This window comes from Anolis carolinensis, chromosome 5, assembly GCF_035594765.1.
Source record: "Anolis carolinensis isolate JA03-04 chromosome 5, rAnoCar3.1.pri, whole genome shotgun sequence".
Lineage (NCBI taxonomy): Eukaryota > Metazoa > Chordata > Lepidosauria > Squamata > Dactyloidae > Anolis > Anolis carolinensis.
The window spans coordinates 184627334-184649566 of record NC_085845.1 but is presented as its reverse complement, the minus strand read 5'-3'; the positions used below and the strand labels follow the sequence as shown (position 1 = coordinate 184649566).

Genomic DNA, 22233 nt, shown 5'->3' with positions numbered 1-22233 from the left:
TATTGACTGACCCCTGTGTACTTTTAATAAAAAAAGTTAATTCATCCATGTCTCGAATCTCTTCAATTTTTCCCTGCCATTGTTCTTTCATAGGAATAGCTTGTGACTTCCATTGTTTCGCATATGTAATCCTTGCTGCCGTATTGATATGAACAGTTTATCTTCATTTAAATTAAAATTTGTTTCTGTGTCAGTCAGTCCCAATAGATAGTATTTTTTGAGATTTTCATGTTCATTTTCATAAGTACTGGGTTTCCAATATTTCTCCCTGTTTTTTTTTTTTAAAAAAACTGTTACTTTGTTGCGTATTTCCTCACTGACATTACAAATAGTAACTAAGTGATGAAATTCAGTACTTCCCTTTTTTAAAAAAAAAAAGGCAGTGAGTTTTCCCATACTAAGTGGAGACTTCAGATACAGTAAACTACTTACAAGATGAGAAGTGCACGTAACATCTTGCTGGATGAGTATCAAGTTAAATTATGTTCATGGGGATCTGTAAGTAAATCTACCTGTCTGATAACTTGTAAAGGTGAAATGCCTGGTCATTTTCATGTTATTGGAGCGAGTGTTGTGTGGGCATCTATCTGTCTTTGCTTAATCAAATGTAAGCTCAGGTTTGAGGGCAATGTAATACAGTGCAGAGGTGTATTGGGACATTATCGTTTCAAAGCACAGTATAGAACCTGCTTGGGCAAAGCCAGATTTTTTGGAATGCTTTTATTTTATACAGATTAACATCTCATAGCTAGACTTTCTCAGAATATGCCTTTTCCATGCTTTTATTCTGTTGTACAGAAAGTTTGAAAAGTTGGAGTTGAAATTTCTAATCCTTGTACCTGAAAGGTTAGTTTGTTTGGGCTCATTTTCCTTTCAAGGCTCCTTTTGTTATCCTCGGTGTACTGTAGTGACTTTTGCTGGTATACTTGGTAGTTTGTCTGTTGTTAGAGGAGAAAAAATGTGACCAGAGCCTGATTTGTCATTAACAGTGTGCTCTGCTAATGGGAGAAGGAAAGAGACAGGTGGGACCCCATATTTGTTTTCAACAGCTTTAGTCTCAGGGATTAGTGTTGTAGTAAGATTATTTCTCGTGAATGGAATATGTATCTCACTACTGTGGGGTTAGGAGCAAAGACATATAAAAAGTGGATTTTGTTTCATGTTTCATTAGATAGTTCAGTGTTGCAGGCACAGCTGTTTTGGCAGTGAAAAGGTTGCCATAAGATTACAGTATAGCAGTACAGTACTTTTGACAACAATGACAATGAAATACAATTTAAACCAAATAACAGCTACCTTAAAACTGCCCAGCAACTGTTACTATAGCAGCAGTTACTGGAAGTGGCAGGAATGAAAAAGGTGTTGACTGGAACAAGAATGTTATGCTTTTTGTTTAAAATTTTCAAAATCCCCTTTCATAGGATTTGGATGCAAAACATTTGCATTTCTAAAATTATATTCCTACCCAAAATATATGCAGGTTACAAAAGTGTTTAAACATGAAGTGTCCAGCTCATGGCTGTGAAGGGGGTGTTGGGTGTTGTATCAGGAAACTACAGTATATTGTTCTTGAGAGCAGTTAACTGTAGCATGATGCTAACTAGCTACTCACTGCAACGTCCTTGCAGACGGCCAATTCTCTCACACCAGAAGCAACTCAGGTTGCTCCTGACACGAAAAAGAAACAAAAAACTTTGTGAAGTCTGAGTTTGAGAAAAGGGGAGAAAACACAGAAAGGTAGTAAGTAAGAGACACTGTCCCATCTTGAAAGTGTTCATTGATGAGATAGGTTGGTTGTATAGTAATCTGGATGCATCTTTGCTCTCGGCTAACTTCTTTGACCTTCTGATGTAAAAGCTTACTCTTTCGGGTTGTCTAAACACTCCAGCTTCTTTGTCTCACCCTGCATTCTCACTGCCATTGCTATTTGAATGTAGGAAGAGAAGAAGAGGCCGGCACAGCTGCACCAGACCAGACCCAGCAGCTGAGGCAGAGCCCTCCTTCCCTCCCTCCCTCCCTCCCTCCCTCCCTCCCAGCTGCCACTCACTGGCCTGGCCTTTGAGGGAGAGAAGGGCAGGCAGCATCTGCTGGGCTTAAGCCTTCTCTCCTATTTAGATTGTGAGCCTGAGGGCAAGGAACTGTCAAATCAACAATTTGTAAACCACTCTGGGAGCTCTTTTGGCTGAGGGGCATGCTGTAAATAATCTAAATAAGTAAATAAATAAAATTGTTAATTTGTGTCCCCTTCTGGGCATGCAGAATTCCCATAGGGACACCAACAATGTTCCATTTTCTCCAGCGAGTTTTCTTTGATATATGTGATGACCCATGGGCCTTGTAGTCCTGCTCAGGACATTGTAATTCCTGATGAAGATGAAAACTTGGGTTTTTTACCTTCCCAGTCTGAACTGGATTCCTCTCAGCCAGATCTTTCCCAGGCAGATCTGGGAACCTTGCACCTGCAAGAAAGTTGTCTCCCAGAAGTATGTCAAACAAGCCCAGAGCCTACTTCTCCCGTATTCTTGCGCCGGGAGTTTTGTAAACAACAGAGAAGTTTGGATTCAGCTTCGCGCAGGAGTGCGAGGATTGCAGCTAAGAATGTGGCCAATTAAGACTGCTTCTCGTGAGAATCTTTGGGGAGTCTCACATCTGGTCTCAGAGTTAGCTTTCGGTTCTGATTCCCAGAGAACTGCTTCGGCGGGAAAGCTAGACTCTATTTAGGTGTTTTACCCGCGTAGTAACTTCGCGGAGTCAATTCGTCAGCCTACGGAGCGAGTTGTGTCTGGACAGCGCGCTCCGGTTCAAGCCTCGCTCCTGCTCAAGCCTTGCCTTGCTATCCAGCCTTCGCCTTGCTTCCCAGCCTTTGTTTATCTACGGACTTTGCCTTGTTTCCCAGGATCAATCCTTGCCTTGTTCCACGGATTTATCAAGTTATTCCACGGACCTTGTTCTTGTTCTTAGTTACCTTGTTCCACGTTCAAGCCTTGTTTCAAGTATCAAGTTATTTCCTAGCCTCGCTCAAGTTTCATGGACTAAAGGACCTTGTCATCTCCCCTCACTTTGCTTGGCAAAGTGAGTGTTTCGGTTATTGGATTACAACATTGGACCTTAATAATTCTTATTGGACATTGCTTTTTTGGACTAATTCTGACCTTTCCTGAAAGGTCTAATTCTGGACTATTTTCTACACTTATTTTTATTAACTTTATATATTCCTACAATAAAGTTATTAGATAGATTCTGGCCTCTGTGTATGGTTATTGGTGCTCTGCAGCCTGGGTCGTGACAGTTTGACTCCGCCACCCTAAGCACCAATTAACCTCGGCCAGAATGTCTACCGGAGTCGTACCTGGGCCGAGCGGCCAGCCGATTACCTACACCATCGACAAGGAAGAGGTGGACCGAATCCGTGATAAGCTCAATGCACAGGATGGAGAAATAAGGGGTTTGAAGGAACGCGGAGTTCGTCTTCCGGCCATGGCGTTGCCAACCAAGTTTACTGGAGAAGCTTCTAAGGTTCATGTCTTCCGTCGCCAATGTCAAGCTTATCTGGAGGCCCGTGCTGCCGAGTTTCCCCAAGAAGACATCAAAGTGGCATGGGTTTACAGTCTTCTAGACGGGCCAGCGGCCAGCTGGGCGACGGCACTGTTCGACCAAGCCTCTCCACACCTAAGATCAGCGCAACACTTCTTGGACCACCTCAAGGAGACTTGGGGAATCGAGGACAATTTGGAGGCAGCCGGTCACAAACTCCGTCGCCTTTTCCAAGGAGACAGACCTATGTCTCAGTATATAGCCGAGTTCCGAGTGCTGGCCCACAACACCGGCTGGAACGATGTAGCCCTCAGGGGACAATTCCGGGAGGGTCTCAACATTGAAATGCTGGAAGAAATCTCCAAGGTGGATCCTCCCCAGACCCTCGAGGCACTCATTGATCAATGTTTACGGGCTGAAGTCATGATTGCCAACAGGAAACAGTGGGTTCGAGGCCAGGGCAGTAGAGCCGGGGCAAAACCCCCCGCTCCCGCCAGCGTTCAGCCACGTCCGGTGTGGAGACCCCCACCGCCAACCCCATACCCCAGAGGAGGCGAGGAGGTGCCGATGCAGTTGGGCAATGTGCGTCCCAGACTAGATGCCGCCGAGAAGGCCCGTCGTCAACGCTTAAACCTCTGCTGGTACTGCGGGAACGGGGGCCACTTCGCCAGAGAGTGCCCAGCCAAAGGGAAGCCTGCCGCCCGTCTTGCGGCGGCGTCCTCCACGGAGACGAAGGCGTCTGAGCCGACTGGCACACAGCCGGCGGGGGAAGCCAACGACCGGGTGTAGAGAGGCTCGCCAACCCGGTCAAAAAATCCATCCAAGAGCCGCCAACCGGGGTCCTGTTCCTTCTCGTGGTTACATTATGGTCAGCAAAAAGGGGACCCGTCATGATCCACGCCATGATAGACTCTGGAGCTACCAACAATTTCATCGATAGAGAGTATGCCGACTCTCTGGGATTACAATATCATGATTTCAAGAATGCCCGTGTGGTGCAAGCCATAGACGGCCGTCCCCTCAAGACGGGCCCCGTAAGTCAGTGGTCGGAACCCACCAGGATGTGGATAAGGGAACATATGGAAGAGATTTCCTTCTTTGTTACCGAGGTCCCCCATTTCCCTGTGATTTTGGGAATTCCATGGCTGACTCTCCACGACCCTAACATCTCCTGGTCCAACAGAGAACTGCAGTTTGCTTCACCGTACTGCCAAAACCATTGCCTCGTAGCCAAGGTATGCCATGCCACAGACACCGAGCCCATCATCACCTTGCCAAAGAAGTACTCCGAGTATTGGGATGTATTCAATGAGAAAGAAGCCGAAAAATTACCCCCACATAGACCTTATGACTGTGCCATTGACTTGGTGGAGGGGGCCCCGATCCCGCGAGGGCATCTCTACTCCCTGACTGAACCAGAGCAAGAAGCTCTCAGGGAATTCCTAGAGACAAACCTTCGCAAGGGATTCATCAGACCCTCTCAATCCCCAGCCGCCTCCCCAGTGATGTTTGTGAAGAAGAAGTCAGGGGAACTACGCTTGGTGGTGGACTACAGAGCATTGAACAATATCACCAAGCGGAACAGCTACCCCCTGCCCTTAATCTCGGATCTACTGGATCGGCTTCGAGGAGCCAAGGTTTACACCAAGCTGGATCTTCGGGGGGCTTACAACTTAGTTCGTATCAGGGAAGGAGACGAGTGGAAGACCGCCTTCCAGACCAAATTCGGACTATTCGAGTCCCGAGTTATGAATTTCGGTTTATGCGGAGCCCCCGCAACGTTCCAGCATTTTGTCAATGACATTTTTCAGGACTATCTAGACAGGTTCTTGATAATCTACTTGGACGATTTTTTGGTGTTTTCTAGATCACAATCAGAACATGAGAACCACGTCAAAATGGTGTTACAACGCTTGCGGGACCATGGACTTTATGCCAAGCTGGAAAAATGCGCCTTTGATCTACAAGAGGTAGATTTCCTTGGTTACCGCATCTCGCCTCTAGGACTTTCCATGGATCCAGCCAAGGTTTCAGCAGTATTGGAATGGCGGGCGCCAACTAACAAGAAAGAGGTACAGCGTTTCTTGGGGTTCGCGAACTATTACCGCAAGTTCATTCCAGATTTTGCCCGCTGGTCCGACCCCATCACTAGCTGCATCCGTGGAAAACAGCCTTTCCGCTGGACTGATCAAGCAGAGAAAGGGTTCCAGCAACTAAAGAAACTATTCACCTCCCAGCCAATTCTACAGCACCCAAATCCTGGAACCCCTTTTGTGGTGCAAGCGGACGCCTCTGATGTGGCAATTGGGGCTGTACTCTTACAACCGGTGGGAGATCACCTCCATCCCTGTGCCTTTTATTCTCGTCAACTAACCACACCAGAGAGGAATTACACCATTTGGGAAAAAGAACTACTGGCCATAAAGGCAGCCTTTGAAACTTGGAGACATTGGCTAGAAGGGGCCAAATTTCCCATTGAAGTCCACACTGATCATCGTAATCTAGAACATCTAAGAACTGCCCGCAAACTAAATCAGAGGCAGCAACGTTGGGCTTTATTCTTTGAACGTTTCAACTTCCAGATCCATTATGTGACCCCAGCCCAAACCAAGCAAGCAGACGCCCTGTCACGTAAACCGGAATACGCTGCAGGACGCAAGGAGACCTTTGAATCCCAACTGCTACAACCCGAGAACTTTGCCACGCTCACGGTGGGGAACACCAAATCCATTCCCATTGGTTCAACTTCCCCTACTCCAGGACCCATCTGTGCTCAAGAAATCAGGGCTAGTCAGCAAGCAGATGCCTGGGCGCAGGACCAACTTCGCCAAGGTCTGCATTTCCCCTTTTCGCTTAAAGATGGGCTGCTCTGCTATAGAAATCATGTTTATATCCCACCCGGACCGGGCAGGGAAAAAGCGCTTCGTCTGTGTCATGACTGCAAACCAGCAGGACACTTCGGACTATTTAAAACTATGCATTTGATCCTAAGGGATTTTTGGTGGCCCAAGATCCGCAAGGATGTGGAAAAATATGTCAACACCTGCCCAGTATGCCAGCGCTCCAAGATACGAAGGGAGAAGCCCTCAGGGCTTTTACACCCCCTTCCTACCCCATCTCGCCCATGGGAAATAATTTCCGCGGATTTCATCACTGACCTACCACCTTCCTGTGGATTCACCACGATCTTAGTGGTGGTGGACCTTTTCACCAAGTTAGCCCATTTCATTCCCTGCGAAGGCCTCCCCACGGCCAAGGAAACTGCGGATCTATTTCTTCAACATGTTTTCAGACTACATGGATTGCCCAAGAGTTTAGTCACAGACCGTGGATCTCAATTCACCTCTCGTTTTTGGAAGGCACTACAAAAACTATTGGGCATAGACTCTCGCTTATCTTCAGCTCATCATCCCCAAACAGATGGGCAAACGGAGCGCACCAATGCCACTTTGGAGCAGTATCTTCGCTGTTATGTAAACTATCAACAGGACAATTGGGCTTCTCTGTTACCACTGTCTGAGTTTGCCTACAACAATGGAGTTCAAGCTTCTACAAAAGAAACGCCGTTCTTTGCAAACTACGGCTTCCATCCACGTTTCTTTCCCCCTGTCATTGAAACTTCAGAGGTTCCCGCAGCAGAGGATTGGCTGCAGGAACTCACAGCGGTGCAACAACTTTTGCTCCAGCAACTGGACCAAGCCAAGGAGGACTATAAACGCCACGCTGACAAACATCGCCAGCCGGGCCCCGAAATCAAGGTAGGAGATCGGGTTTTCCTGTCCACTCGCTTTCTGCCCTCCCACCGCCCTTGCCGGAAGTTAGATGCCCGTTTCATTGGTCCCTATCCAGTGGTGGCGCAATTTAACCCCGTGACTTTCAAACTCCAACTTCCGCGTTCAATGCGCATTCACCCAGTGTTTCACCGTTCCCTGCTCCTTCCGGCGGATGGTGTGCGACCTGATACAGACCAACCGGCCCCCCCTCCTGTTTTGATGAATGGGGAGGAGGAGTTCGAGGTTGAGGACATTTTGGATTCTCGCTTTCACCGCCGCCGCCTACAATATCTCATTGACTGGGTGGGTTTTGGCCCTGAGGAACGCTCTTGGGAAGACGCCTCCACAGTCCATGCTCCTGATCTAACCCGTCGCTTTCATCAGACCTATCCCACCAAACCGCGACCTCGCGCCTCGGGGAGAGGGCCCCAGTTTGGGAGGGGCCTTGAGGAGGGGGATAGTGTGATGACCCATGGGCCTTGTAGTCCTGCTCAGGACATTGTAATTCCTGATGAAGATGAAAACTTGGGTTTTTTACCTTCCCAGTCTGAACTGGATTCCTCTCAGCCAGATCTTTCCCAGGCAGATCTGGGAACCTTGCACCTGCAAGAAAGTTGTCTCCCAGAAGTATGTCAAACAAGCCCAGAGCCTACTTCTCCCGTATTCTTGCGCCGGGAGTTTTGTAAACAACAGAGAAGTTTGGATTCAGCTTCGCGCAGGAGTGCGAGGATTGCAGCTAAGAATGTGGCCAATTAAGACTGCTTCTCGTGAGAATCTTTGGGGAGTCTCACATCTGGTCTCAGAGTTAGCTTTCGGTTCTGATTCCCAGAGAACTGCTTCGGCGGGAAAGCTAGACTCTATTTAGGTGTTTTACCCGCGTAGTAACTTCGCGGAGTCAATTCGTCAGCCTACGGAGCGAGTTGTGTCTGGACAGCGCGCTCCGGTTCAAGCCTCGCTCCTGCTCAAGCCTTGCCTTGCTATCCAGCCTTCGCCTTGCTTCCCAGCCTTTGTTTATCTACGGACTTTGCCTTGTTTCCCAGGATCAATCCTTGCCTTGTTCCACGGATTTATCAAGTTATTCCACGGACCTTGTTCTTGTTCTTAGTTACCTTGTTCCACGTTCAAGCCTTGTTTCAAGTATCAAGTTATTTCCTAGCCTCGCTCAAGTTTCATGGACTAAAGGACCTTGTCATCTCCCCTCACTTTGCTTGGCAAAGTGAGTGTTTCGGTTATTGGATTACAACATTGGACCTTAATAATTCTTATTGGACATTGCTTTTTTGGACTAATTCTGACCTTTCCTGAAAGGTCTAATTCTGGACTATTTTCTACACTTATTTTTATTAACTTTATATATTCCTACAATAAAGTTATTAGATAGATTCTGGCCTCTGTGTATGGTTATTGGTGCTCTGCAGCCTGGGTCGTGACAATATACTTGAGCAGTTGTTGTTATCAGATACGATATTGTCTTTCACTATGGGTCAGTCAACGCCGGTGGCGAAGTGTATTAAAACGCTGAGCTGCTGAACTTGCAGACCGAAAGGTCCCAGGTTCAAATCCCGGGAGCAGAGTGAGCACCCGTTGTTGCTCCAGCTCCTGCCAACCTAGCAGTTCGAAAACATGCCAATGTGAGTAGATCAATAGGTACCGCTCCGGCGGGAAAGTAACGGCGCTCCATGCAGTCATGCCAGCCACATGACCTTGGAGGTGTCTATGGACAACGCTGGCTCTTCGGCTTAGAAATGGAGATGAGCACCAACCCCAGAGTCAGACATGACTGGACTTAACGTCAGGGGAAACCTTTACCTTACTTACAGGCAACTCAGTCCTGTAGATTAGTTGCAATGGGATATAGACTGATTCCTCCGGTTGTACTTAAGGCCAGCCCTTTTGCATCCAGATATGTTGTTGGTACTGAATAATGTTGGCCTTGCATTTGCTGGAGCTGGTTGACTTGTTTCAAAGCAGGGGTCCCCAAACTAAGGCCCGAAGCCATTTATCCGGCCCCTGCGGCGGCAGCTCCCTCCTCCTCCGCCGAGTAAGGTGCATGCAGCGTGGGGGTAGGAGGGAAAGGCATGCACCTTTCCCATCTCCTCCCTCGCCTGGTACGTTCCTTCCAAAGCTTTGCTTGTTTATAACGGTATTTTAATTATTATTGAATTAATAATTAATTAATAAGGGGTGCTTTGCTAGTGCTTTTGGTGCACAAAGGCAGAAGGAGGTTGGACTAAATGGCTCAAAGGGGTCTCTTCCAACCCTCTTTATTATTTTTATTATGATTATGATTAACATTGAGGCCGTATTTATTCCTGTTTTAGTGTTTTGTTTTTTTACTTCAAAATAAGATATGTGCAGTGTGCATACTGCATAGGCATTTGTTCATAGTTTATTTAAAAACTATAGTCCGGCTCTCCAATGGCCTGAGGGACTGCAAACTGGCCCCCTGTTTAAAAAGTTTGGGAACCCCTGTTTCAAAGAGTAGTAGAGACCACATAAGCGTTGACTCTGGGAAATGTCAACTTACTCAAATTACTTAATATTTCCTGTTCTTGAAATGGGCTCTTGTCCCAGGTTTAGTTATTACCACAACAAGATTGTGGCAGTGAAGATAAAATCTTACTCCAGCTGAAATTATTGTATCATTCACTGTATTTAGCTTTCAAAATAGCAGAACGTTCTGTTCACTTTCAGTCTTATACACTTACAATTGATTATTTTGTCACCTTTCATTAAAATTAATAGGCAAAATCTATTTGTTGGAGGGTTGACAGCTTTCCTTTTGATTCTTTTGGACGTGTATGCAGGAGGAAACTCAATTACATTAACAACATAAAGTAGCTGAATGATGAAATGACCTGATATCCATGTAAAAAGGTGATATTAAAAATGAATTGTCACCATTTAGTAGCCAGAAATTGAAGGACATGAATATACTGTAGGTGGACACACACAGAGGATCTAGTTGTGCTTCTGATATACTTCTCATTTTTTGTGCTGCGTATTGCTTCCCAGTCTCTGTGAGAATTACTTTTGTTCCCCTCTCACACAAGACTAATTCAGGAGTAAGGCATTTAAAAAAATTAAAAATCCCCACATTTTTATCTGAAAGCTCAAGAGCCAGATTTGTTTTTAATTATTCACTAGCATTACTGTAAATAAACGAAGCAACTGTGGTAAAAACTGACTCATTATAATTTATAATCCAGGAATTGGCATTGTGGTGATCATTTCTGTCTCCATGTATTGTCAAAGGTTTTCAACAAGGACACTGCCTCCTTCTTCCTCCTAATTTGATTTTGTTGACTCTTTGGACCACACAGTTGTGGTCACAGATAGGACAAACTCTGCTTGATGAAATACCAAAACCTGGCACATACCAAAACCTCGGCCTTGAACTGCCTCCTCCCAGAAGAACTTCAAACAACCAATTTCCAGCTTGAGTGGCTCATGAAATGGATCTTTGCCAGATTCTCAGAAAGTATGTGGGATCTTGTTTCTCCAATATTGAAGGAACTATTCTGAAAATCTAGCGGAAAGATTTTTGATTCTTCACAGTGGATAGCAAAGACCAGTTCCATTAAATTTCGGTCGCTGAAGGCAGAGTAGGAGTGATGCAGCACAAATTGTTTACAAATTTCATGCATTATCTAATTTGGATTAATTGTTAGACATTCTGCAAGCCACTGTAATGGGACATCAGATTCCTGTTCATTCACCGGTTTCCTTCTTTCAGACCATAGTGACTTTGAAACAGGGTCTATCATATTTCCTGCATGCTCAGCACAATACATTCATAGTTGCTGATCTCTGTACACTACTATTCTATAAATATTTAATAACAGCGTAGTTGTAGAGAGCCTAAAGGCTCAATTATTTGAATTACTGTAAGGCAGAAGTGGAAGATTTTATGAAATCTGCAATCCAGTATTATAGATTGGAATAAAGGGATATCAGAGGGCACCCAAACTGGAGGGGTTCTCATTATTCCTGCAATTAAGAGAGTAGGAAGTATATACATTCACCAAGCTGCATTTTGGAAACTTGATTGAAGGATCTTAAGATGAGGATGTCCTCTGAGGATCTGTATATCATCAATATATGAAAGAAAACGAAGAAGCTAAACTTGGTTGTATACTCTCGTGAAAAGCCCAAGCTCTGTGACAATCTATTTGCCAACTAAATAGGGCCCCATGCCTATGTAAATCCTTGCTAGATGAAGTAAGGCTGTCACTTCAGACAGGTCAGTTTTAGGCCACTAGGTCATCTTGTCTGGCCTTTGGGTTTCATATTGTTGTCCCCCACCCCCCTGAAATGGGATGGGAGGAAGTTAAGTAAACTCTGATGCTGAAACTCAACCAGCTTTCCTGCTCCTGCAGTGATGGGCTTGAACCGCATCCGCACAACCCAACCACAACTTTGAGTATTTTTATGGCTGAGTAGCCACTATAGGTATCCTGGAGGTTGCGGGTAAGTAAGGGATCCATACTTGGATTAGGAGTGCACATCTCAGCATCTGTAGAGCAAGCCTCTTCAATCTGTGGCCCTACAGGTGTTTTGAACTTCAGATCCCAGAATCCCTGACCAGACCATTGAACAGGCTTCTGGGAATTGGAGGCCCAAACACATGGAGGACCACAGGTTGAAAAGGCCTGTTGTAGAGGATCACTTTTGTAGCTCAAGAGCAGTGGTCCTCAACCTGGGGTCCCCAGATGTTTTTGGTCTTCAACTCTTAGAAATCCTAACAGCTGGTAAACTGGCTGGGATTTCTGGGAGTTGTAGGCCAAAAACATCTGGGGACCCCAGGTTGAGAACTACTGCTCAAGAGTGTCACCTTTCTACATTAACCACAGACAGGCATGTCTGCTACACCCGTATTTACTTTTCTCCTCTTTCAAACTTTGTATTTTTAAACTTTGTATTAGAAATCATGAGAAGTGGTTGAGGCTAATGAAAGACAAAACAAACAAACAAACATCTGGATGCATTTTGGAAGAAGCTTTCAAATTGTTTCTTGAAGATTTAAAGTATTTTACTGTACTTGTGCAAGACTTACCTAATCTGATTATTTTTAGATGCAAAGTTCTCTAGAACATGATTAACCGCTTTTTCTTTTTGGGGAGAAGGAACCTATTTATTTACATTTTTCTCCCATCTTTCTCCTCATAGGGACTCAATGTGGCTATCAGTGAACCTATCCGTATTCATTCCATGTTATTTCTACCTATGGTACCAAGCTTTATTTTTAAAAACTAATGTTCAGGAACATATCTACTTGGTTGACTGAGGTACATGGAACTAGCACATTTTTACAGTCTTAACAAAAGTTTTTCTGACATATTTTCTGACCTATTGCAACAATTTGCAATAAAATCAAAAAATGTGAAAAAAAAGTAAAAACTTGTAAATCTGTTAGTCAGGGAGGATACTCTTGAAATTCTTTTTGCGTGTGAAAAAAATTAAGCAATAATTTGCAGTGCTGCTTTTTATCATACTCTCTGTTCTTTGAATTGCTATACATTTCAAACTACTAACAGTCCTCTCTGTAATAATCCTTCTTTATGCCTTTTATGAACCTCTACTGTTTCCTCTGTTTTTGCTCCGATTCTTCAGTTATCCTCTTTTCTCTATCATAACTTGCAGGATACCTTATTTAACCATTTTTAAAAGAGTCCCCGGTGGCGCAATGGGTTACACTCTTGTGCCGGCAGGACTGCTGACCCACTTGTCAGCTCTAGCTCCCCATGTGTGGACATGAGAGAAGCCTGCCATAGGATGGTAAAACATTAAACATCCAGGCATCCCCTGGGCAACGTCCTTGCAGATGGCCAATTCTCTCACATCAGAAGCGACTTGCAGTTTCTCAAGTCACTCCCGACACACAAAACCCCATTTAAAAAAAAAAAAAATCCATCCTTTTTCGTGCTTCTTTCTTCTTGTCCTCCTCCTTGTAATCTTCCCATTTTTGCCCTATCTCTTTTGCATTTGTTCTCCTCCTGTCTTTTTCCCACTGATTTCATTGGAAGTAATGCATAGGACTCCCCCCCCCCCCCCCAGAAAGCCAACATGAGTACAGTGCTGCATGGCTTGCTTGCTGCTTCATGTTAGAAAAGAAATCTGATGTCAGTGGGTTGTTATCCAAGAACAGCATAGAGGCTTAATGACAGTGACCCTTACCACCTTCACCTTTGGTGGTCTTGTTCATTATCTCCAAAGAAGATGCAGTAACTGTTTCTACCTGATGCAGCATATCTGTCTTGTTTGGAAAGGAGCTGTGTTGGAAGGATCCCACATTGACATTATAATGCTTAAAAATGACCTTTAAATGCTCTCCCCAACCCCAAACAGTGGGTAGTGAGAAGCAGTGGGTAGTTGGAATATTTCCTGAGGGCAGCAAATAGATGCTGCAGTTGGCCTGTAGCATTTTAGTTGTGTCAACTTGTCTTAGGCTGCCCACCGCCTAGTTTAATTGTCAGTCACTGTGTATACAAAGTGGAAGGGGTGAAAAGCTGTTTTTACACATGCCCGCCTAATGTGTTTGTACAGATAGTCTGCTCTTTCATGACATAGCTTTAAAAATGCTTCCCAAAATGTATTTCAAAAAGCTTCCATTCTCCCACTTAAGCAGGATAGTGAAAATAAAGTTTTCCCATCTACCATCCCTCAAGATAATGGCAGGGGAGCTTTGCTAGGTATACTTCTATAAGCCATTACTTTCCTTTACTATATCGTTTTACCTTTATGAGAAATGGCTCCATGCAGTGAGTTGTGTCAATGAACACCAGTGGTCCTCACAGGGTTTTCAAGAAATTTTCAAGTTATAATGCTGTCTGCCTATATCTCCCGGTGGTTTAGTGAGTTAAACTCTTGTGCTGGCAGGACAGCTGACTTGACGGTTGTGTTGCTGACCTGAAGGTTGCCGGTTTGAATTCAACCCTCTGTCAGCTCCAGCTCCATGCGGGGACATGAGAGAATCCTCCCATAAGGATAGTAAAACATCAAACATCCAGGCATCCCCTGGGCAATATCCTTGCAGGCAGCCAATTCTCTCTCACCAGAAGCGACTTGCAATTTCTCAAAAGAAAAATAATCTAGAAAGGCTAGAAAATACTGGAATATTTTTGTTGAATAAATTCTTAAATTAAAAGATTGAATCATTCTTTCAAAAAAATTATATACACAGAAACTAATCTAACAAGTACAGATTATAGGTAGTCCCCAAGTTACGAACAGGTTGGTTCTTAGAATTTGTATGTAAGTCAGGACAGGTACATTTTTAAAGTGTAACTCCAGCCACATAGTCCTCATGGGGCTTGTTCTCCGGGCCCTTGATCATTTTAGTCACCCTCCTCTGGACACATTCCAGCTTGTCAACATCTCCTTTAGAGATGTTTCTGCAGGGTACTGATTTACAGTGGGACAAAATCCCTGGATGCTCAAATCTCATAATGTACAATGGTGTAGCAAAATAGACCCCTTATACAAAATGATGAGCAACTCAAACAGTTGCCAGAGAGGCTACAGCATAGTATGGCTCCACATCAGAGTAGTGTTCTGCACACTGCAAATTTAAAGTTTGCTTTTGGGATTTTTTCCTGGTGAATATTTTCAGTCTACTGACACCAAGAAATTCTATGGTTGGTTGAATCCATGAATGTAGAACCCGTGGATGTGGAGAACAAATGATATACTTTAACAGTATACTATATTTTTGTTACAGTACTGTTTTTTTTTCCTGTGCTGATTTATCATAGCACTTTTATTTGTTCATGGCAATTTATATTGTGTGCTGTTGCAATGGAACCAATTAATCAGAAAGCAAGGTTGACTAAACACATTTCCCTCCACCATCTGGAAATCTCTAACCTAAATAATAAATCCTCATATAAGGCTGTGAGTACATATAAACAGTTGGGAGCTCACTTTCAGATAGGCTTTGGGTTTGTGCTTTAATTCTAATCTGATTTTAATTGGACTGTTGTATAGATGCTTGCGCTTTGCTGTTAACCGCCTCAAGGCTTTTCCGTGGATATTTAAAATAAATAAAACGATTATATCGAAAGATGAGGCCTGCCCGGGGAGCACATACATCAAGGTTAACCCGGGTTTTGTTGATGCTGCAGTTTTGTGTGACATGAGAAGTCACCTGCTAGCCTTGCTCAGTATGTGCTAAATGTTGTAGGTCCCTTCGTTAGGGATTTGCAAAGCTGGAGCACAAAGCATGATTGTTACCAAATAAGCGGTAGTCACACACTTCTACCAATAGCCTTAGGAGGGTTGGTTACCATGGAATCCACCATCTGTTCACTCCCCACTGGAATGTGATTATCCTTGCTGGGTTGGGAACCAGGAAAAGCAAGGGAGTGTGTGCTGCCTGCAATTATCTGCAATGGAGTGTGTTAATGGAAGGCTTGGATTAGCTCGCTGGAGAAGCATGTAAGGGTTTCTTTAAGAGAAAAAAAATATTACAGAACCAAAAGCACAAGCAGTTTCTCACCAGGAAGAGTGAATTTCACTTAGAGAAGGTAAGCTAAATGCACATGTTTTTTTTTTTGTTTAATTGGTGGCAATGTGGGTTATAATAATTGATATTTCATCAATATGCTTTTATTGTCAGCCATTTCTTCTACAGAAGCGGATCGGAAAGGGAGGGAGGGTGTGTTTCGGTGTAACAGATCAAGGGTACAGGAAAGGGGTCTTTTGTCTTTTTTGTGTGTGTGCCTTTTTAAAGGAGGGAGCTTCGGCAAACCTTGCCTTAATTAGCCTTTCGGTTCCTTTTGCCAAATGTACAATACTGTGCATTTTTTCCATCAGGGTTCTAAAGAACGGATGAGAGATTTGCATGCTGCATTTCATGGAAGAATGATGGTATGAGAATCCATATTTAAAGATTTATTTCTGGGGAGCAGTTGTTCATCTGTATGGTGCCATGAACACAATAGATATGTGATTTTGGCAGGAGATGCAGATGATGCAGGAAATATACGATGGCCGGACATGAGGCTCATTTCTCTTTCAATATTAAAGACTCGCTCCATTAGACATTATTGTGCAGTGAGTTCTTGAACAAGTTTGCAGGGGGTGTGTGCCTGCCTATAGAAAACAATGTGATATTGCTTTCCTGGCTGAAAAAGAAATAGTTAAAATCAGAGCCACACAGGAAAATGTATGTCAGATGGTAAGTCAAGCTACTGTATGTGGTGTATATCTCAAATACATGATTTATATTTTTGTGCATAGATAATGCATAATTAGGTGGGACAAGGAGGGTTGCTTTGCTTTGGGAATTATCATAGTCAACCCCTTTCTGCTTATTTAAGGCCACATCACTTGTGTAAGGATTTTCCCTGCATTGGCTCACCCTCTCTGCAGTTTGTATGCTGCGGTTTGCTAAGACTACCATTTTTGTTTTATGTGATGTGGATAGACTAGCTTAGGCTCCCTTTAATTATGGGATGCCCGTCTCCTAATGCCACCAATCTGGCTGTCTGTCTGCCGCTGCACTTCACGTGTTAGTAGGTCAAAATCTGGAGGAGAGAACGGTTCGTATACCATTGTCCTGAAAAAAAAAAAAGACTTTGGAGATATCATTTGTACATTATCAGTTTTGAAAAAAAATGTATGTTAGCATTTTTTGAAAATTTCATATTGGCACAAAATCCTATGCAGTTGTCAAAAGTGCCATAACCTGAGTCCTCCTTATGTAGCAGTTGCTCCCTTCAGTTTTATGGTTGTTCAAGGATGATCTTTGTTTGTGGAGCTCCCTTTATAGGAAGTGTGAATGAAGAGCCTTTCTGGATGGATGTTTCTTAGCTGTGGAACCCCCATCTAAGAAGTAACTATTGGCATTGAAATATCCTCCATGAACATTTCCCCCATTTTCATGGTAGTAGACAATATGTGGATTTTGAAAATATTTACTGTATTATTATATTAGATTTAAAATTTTAACCTTGTACAGTAGAGTCTCACTTATCCAACATAAACGGGCCGGCAGAATGTTGGATAAGCGAATATGTTGGATAATAAGGAGGCATTAAGGAAAAGCCTATTAAACATCAAATTAGGTTATGATTTTACGAATGAAGCACCAAAACATCATGTTAGACAACAAATTTGGCAGAAAAAGTAGTTCTATACGCAGTAATGCTATGTAGTAATTACTGTATTTATGAATTTAGCACCAAAATATCACGATTTATTGAAAACATTGACTCCAAAAATGCGTTGGATAATCCAGAATGTTGGATAAGCGAGTGTTGGATAAGTGAGACTCTACTGTATGTAGTTTCCCCCAGAAAATATCTATTTCACTTCTATCAACATCTAACAGCATGATGTCTCTCAAATCCCCTCACTGGCTTCTCTCTGATCTCCATCAATCCCTCTGTATTTTCTGTTCTACTTTCTGTAATCTTTACTCTTCCACCATCCAATGGGCTCCACTCCCTTGAAGAAAATGCTGCCATTTCCCCAGTTCTCTTCTTGCTCTGTATGTTTGGAACAACCTCACAAAACATGTGGGATGGTGTCCTCTCTTCCTACATTCACATTATTCTTCATACAACACTATATTTTCTATTTTAAAAAATACAAGGTCAACTCCTTAGTTCCCATGCTTCTCTGTTACCTGATATATAAACTAATTATGAGCAAATTGATTTCCAGTTTGTCCCTGCTTCCTTTTCCTTCCCATGCTTCCCCTATAAGTTTTAGATATCTCAGGACGAGGACTTGTCCTCTTGTACTCCGTTAATTATGGACACTGGTGAAAACAACAACAATAATAACAACAACAACACTTACATATGCCTGTGCATGTTTTCTCAGAAGTCAGTACCAGGAAGATGTATGTAGAATTAAAGTTTAGAAATGCACAAGCATCAAAGTGATACTTTTTAATTGCAAAATATACTTTTTTCCTGCAAGGTGTTCATGAAGTAAAGCTGCAGAAGTACATAGGTAGATAAGCCTTGGTAAATGCAGGTCAAAGGCAACTCTCCTACTTGTCTTCCTTTTGCTGTCCTTGAAAGTTGCTCTTGTTTTCACCAAATTGCAAATGAGGAATAAGATTGTACCCAGACTCATCATTGCATAGCAGTCAAGGTAGTAAGAATTAGCACCATGAGATAGAAATTAAACCTTTTCCTTTACCTCAGCTTTTCCAACCCACAGGTCCTTCAGATAAATTGGATTACAACCTCTAACATCACAAGCTCATGTGGACATGCTATTCCAGGTCAGAGAATACTAGTTGACTTTTATCAGCAAAGTGTTTATGACACAAGAGATTGCTGAATCAGATCTTCTACAGTAGTACCTGCCACACTGATTCAGGTCAGTCTGTGGCAGTGGGAGAGAGGGCTATAAAAGTAACTAGTGGAAAGGTTAACTGGTTGGGTTAGACCGAAAGTCTCTCAAATTCAGATTCCTTTCTTGACTAGTATTTTATCATTTTGTGTTATAAAGTTGACATAGTCAGGGCAATTTTGTGGTTGCTTTATCCATTCTGCTGGTTATTCCCAATAGTCCCAGCATTGTAAATTCTCAGCCTAAGGAAATTTAAAGCCACCTTTTATGTATAGGATCATTAAAGCTTTTCTCCCTAAAGGGATGCCTTCCTTAGTTTTCACATGTATCTTCATATGTATCTTCACATTCCCTGAAGGCTAACGCTTGCATAAACATGAAGCAGAGGTCTTGAAAACAGAGGCTTCACGTCTAGAAAGTGGTTAAAGAAGTGTATATACCATTTCAAAGAGTTAACCAAAACTAGCATTGTGATTATTTGTGTTTGAATGAGCTCATTTCTCACATGATTCATATACACAGTTGGAGTCTTTTTTTAAATATTTTTCATGAATGCCAACCTTTGGTTGACATTTATGAAGTTTGATTGCATAGGTCACAGTGTTTGTGGTAAACCTTCAATTGACAAGTATTCCAACCTATTTTTCTTTCTTCCTGCTTTGTAGGGAATGTCTTTGTTTCCACAATTTTCATATGACAGCCACAACTTAGTGTAAACACAGCACTCTGCTGCCCCTCAGAAAAATTAGTTCTTGAGGTTTACTGTTTCCAAAGTATTGCTTACTAAATTCCAAATAGCTGTTGATTAAATGTTCGTATGTTAATTTTGTCCTGACAGACATGGCTTTGATCCAAGTGGCAATTATAATCTTCACCTATACTGTAGCAGTCACAGCTCACTATTATTTATCCTAACCTGTGTCCAATCTTTCTTCATGCACTTAACAGACAATTTGTTTAAGGAGAGTCTCTTTCAGAATTGCCAGAGGGAAAGATGAAATTGTATTAATGCTGTGCATCTAGGCTACAAGAGATGTCACAATGAATTTGTGTTTATTTTCTGTAGAAAAGGAAAGACCTTCCCATTTCTTTTGTCAAATCATCAGAAATGTAATGTAAGGACACGCAGCAGATGCTCAATGCGTATGTTTCTGTTCTTTCGTGTGTGGAACAAATGCATGGTTGAAAAGCAAGTCTGACATCAAGTAATTGAGTTTGACTCAATGTATAGAAGTCGAAATGAATAGCAAATAAACTGACCCAATTGTTTCCTACAAACAGACGAGTCTTTCTGTTCTTCTCTTTGACACATTATTCTGGAATGCAGTTGGGCATGACTTAGATTTGTCTATGGCATACAGGCTGTTGCCTTGCAGAGCTTAATTTTTGTTACATTTTCAAGGCTTTAGCGTTAAACATAATCTCAAAGGTTTGTGGGATCTTACTCAAGGGAATGTCTCTGACTCAAGGTTAAAACTGGTATCCAGTTTGAAAAAACATGGTCTCTGTTTACAAGCTACACCTTCAGTTTTGTGAACGGTGATAAAATGTCAGCAATACTGCATGTGGGAGGACAAACCAGCTGCTGTGATTTTGTTATTGCTGGAAAATATACAGAATTAGGGTTCAAAATGGCTTATGCTTTTAACGGGGTTAAGGAGACAACCTTAGTGTCTCCCTTTTATTCCCCTTTCCCCTTCCAGACTTAAAAATGTGCCTCTAAGGTTTAGAAATAATATCAGGTTTCCCCCTCTAATGTCTTTGCACGTGCTGTTATAAAAATACAGTATCCAATGCAGGAAAAAATATACACAATTACACATACAGTAGAGTCTCACTTACCCAACATTCGCTTATCCAATGTTCTGGATTATCCAGCGCAGTCAATGTTTTTGTAGTCAAGGTTTCAATACATTGCAATGTTTTGGTGCTAAATTCATAAATACAGTAATTATTACATAGCATTACCATGTATTGAACTGGATTTTCTGTCAAATTTGTTGTAAAACATGATGTTTTGGTGCTTAATTTGTAAAATCATAATGTAATTTAATGTTTAATAGGCATTTCCTTAATCCCTCCTTATTATCCAACATATTCGCTTATCCAACGTTCTGCTGGCCCATTTATGTTGGATAAGTGAGACTCTACTGTATATAATATGGGATTCATTTTTCTCTCCCACCCTTAATACAGCTTTTGCACCACATTACTACTACCTCTGAAAGTTCCCTGAGATTATATGGAATGGCAGTGGAGAGAACTGCTTGCTTACCCCACCTTCCTTAAAGAGGGTTCTTGACCTTGCATGAATGGAAATGCTTTCTTCTAGTACACATATGGGCAGCCAATGGCATTGGGAGGCTTTTTGTGGAGCCTGACACATTTGTAAGGTTCTATGATTGTATTTTCCACATGTTTCCTGCTCAGCAAACTGATCAGAGTACAGAGGAGCACATGGAAGTGAGCCTTCTTGTGTTTGCCAGGTCCACTTAGGAGGTGTTTTGCATGCTGGTGGGAGTGTGATTTAAATGAAGAATTGGGCACATGGCATGATTTGGCAAGATTATTCTTGTGATGACTTAACAGAAAAACGTGTTTAAATCATTCACTATCTTCTCTCTGTGCTTCCCATTGCCAGTCAGCTGTGCAATGGTTACCACGTGCAGTAGAGAAAGTCAACATGTATGAGGATCTATTTGAGATCTCCTCATTTATGCATGCTGAGATGGGATGGTGATAGAAAGATCTGAAGTTTTCTCCATCTTCAATCATAACTTACAAGTACAAGGCACCATTGAGCTGGATTTGGCACAAAGTTCCTTTTTCTTGTAGTCTTCAAGTAGCCTTTTGAAGCTGGAAAATTATCACTTGTGTACTGGCTGAGTAAAGAGGGAATTATTGTTGCTCCTTCTGGTGCAGTAAATTAGGTGACTGCTATAATCTTCATTGAGATAAAAACAGCTTTCTAACTGAAGGAATGCCCAGAGCTTGTAAAAAGGAATTCTTAGTTGTGTCTTCAGTCCTTTTGTAATGATAGAGAGAATCTGCAAATGTAGCTTGACATAGTTTTCGTGTTTTTCATGTCTTTCAGGAAAGATGAAGATGAAGGTACAATAAAATAGTAGGCGTGATGGTATGAATGTGACAATGGCATATTCGTTATTTAAAACACCATTGTTCTTCAAATTTTACATGTTTTTTAAAAAGAAGAGGAAGCTAATATTGTGTGAATTTGATTCTATATGTCAAATTATAACTTTGTTGCTAGGTGAATCCATTTTCATATTACGTTTTAACAATCAGCATAGTATGTATCTGTTTGGCAAAGGCTGGGATCACAGTATATAAGAGGGATCATACTTTGCAATCATTACATCAAATGGCTTTCTAGATGTTCACTTTCACAAGGGTGCTTTATTTCTCTATTCAGCTTTAACAGGCTTTGTAATAATTAACCATTAAATCATTTAACATACCTTTTTATTCATTGTAATAATCAGGCTCCCTGCACTTTCCATAGGCATCATGCAGACATTGCATAAAGGTTTTCATGTTTACATAATTCTCTCCCTTGTATTATTCTTTAACATCATAACAATAACTTAACCAGTAA

The 22233-nt window shown here is 42.4% G+C and overlaps 1 protein-coding gene across 3 annotated transcripts in view; it reads left to right on the top strand.

The window, feature by feature from the left end:
* fgd4 (FYVE, RhoGEF and PH domain containing 4) overlaps positions 1-22233 on the top strand; it is a 142541-nt gene that overhangs the window by 37486 nt on the left and 82822 nt on the right. The window contains exon 1 of one of the 3 annotated variants that reach the window (XM_062981100.1): positions 15587-15832. The exons of the other annotated variants lie outside the window; for them this stretch is intronic. The gene's annotated coding sequence lies outside the window, so the exon portion shown is untranslated. Of the gene's footprint in view, positions 1-15586; positions 15833-22233 lie in introns of those variants that run through there. 3 annotated transcript variants of the gene reach the window in all.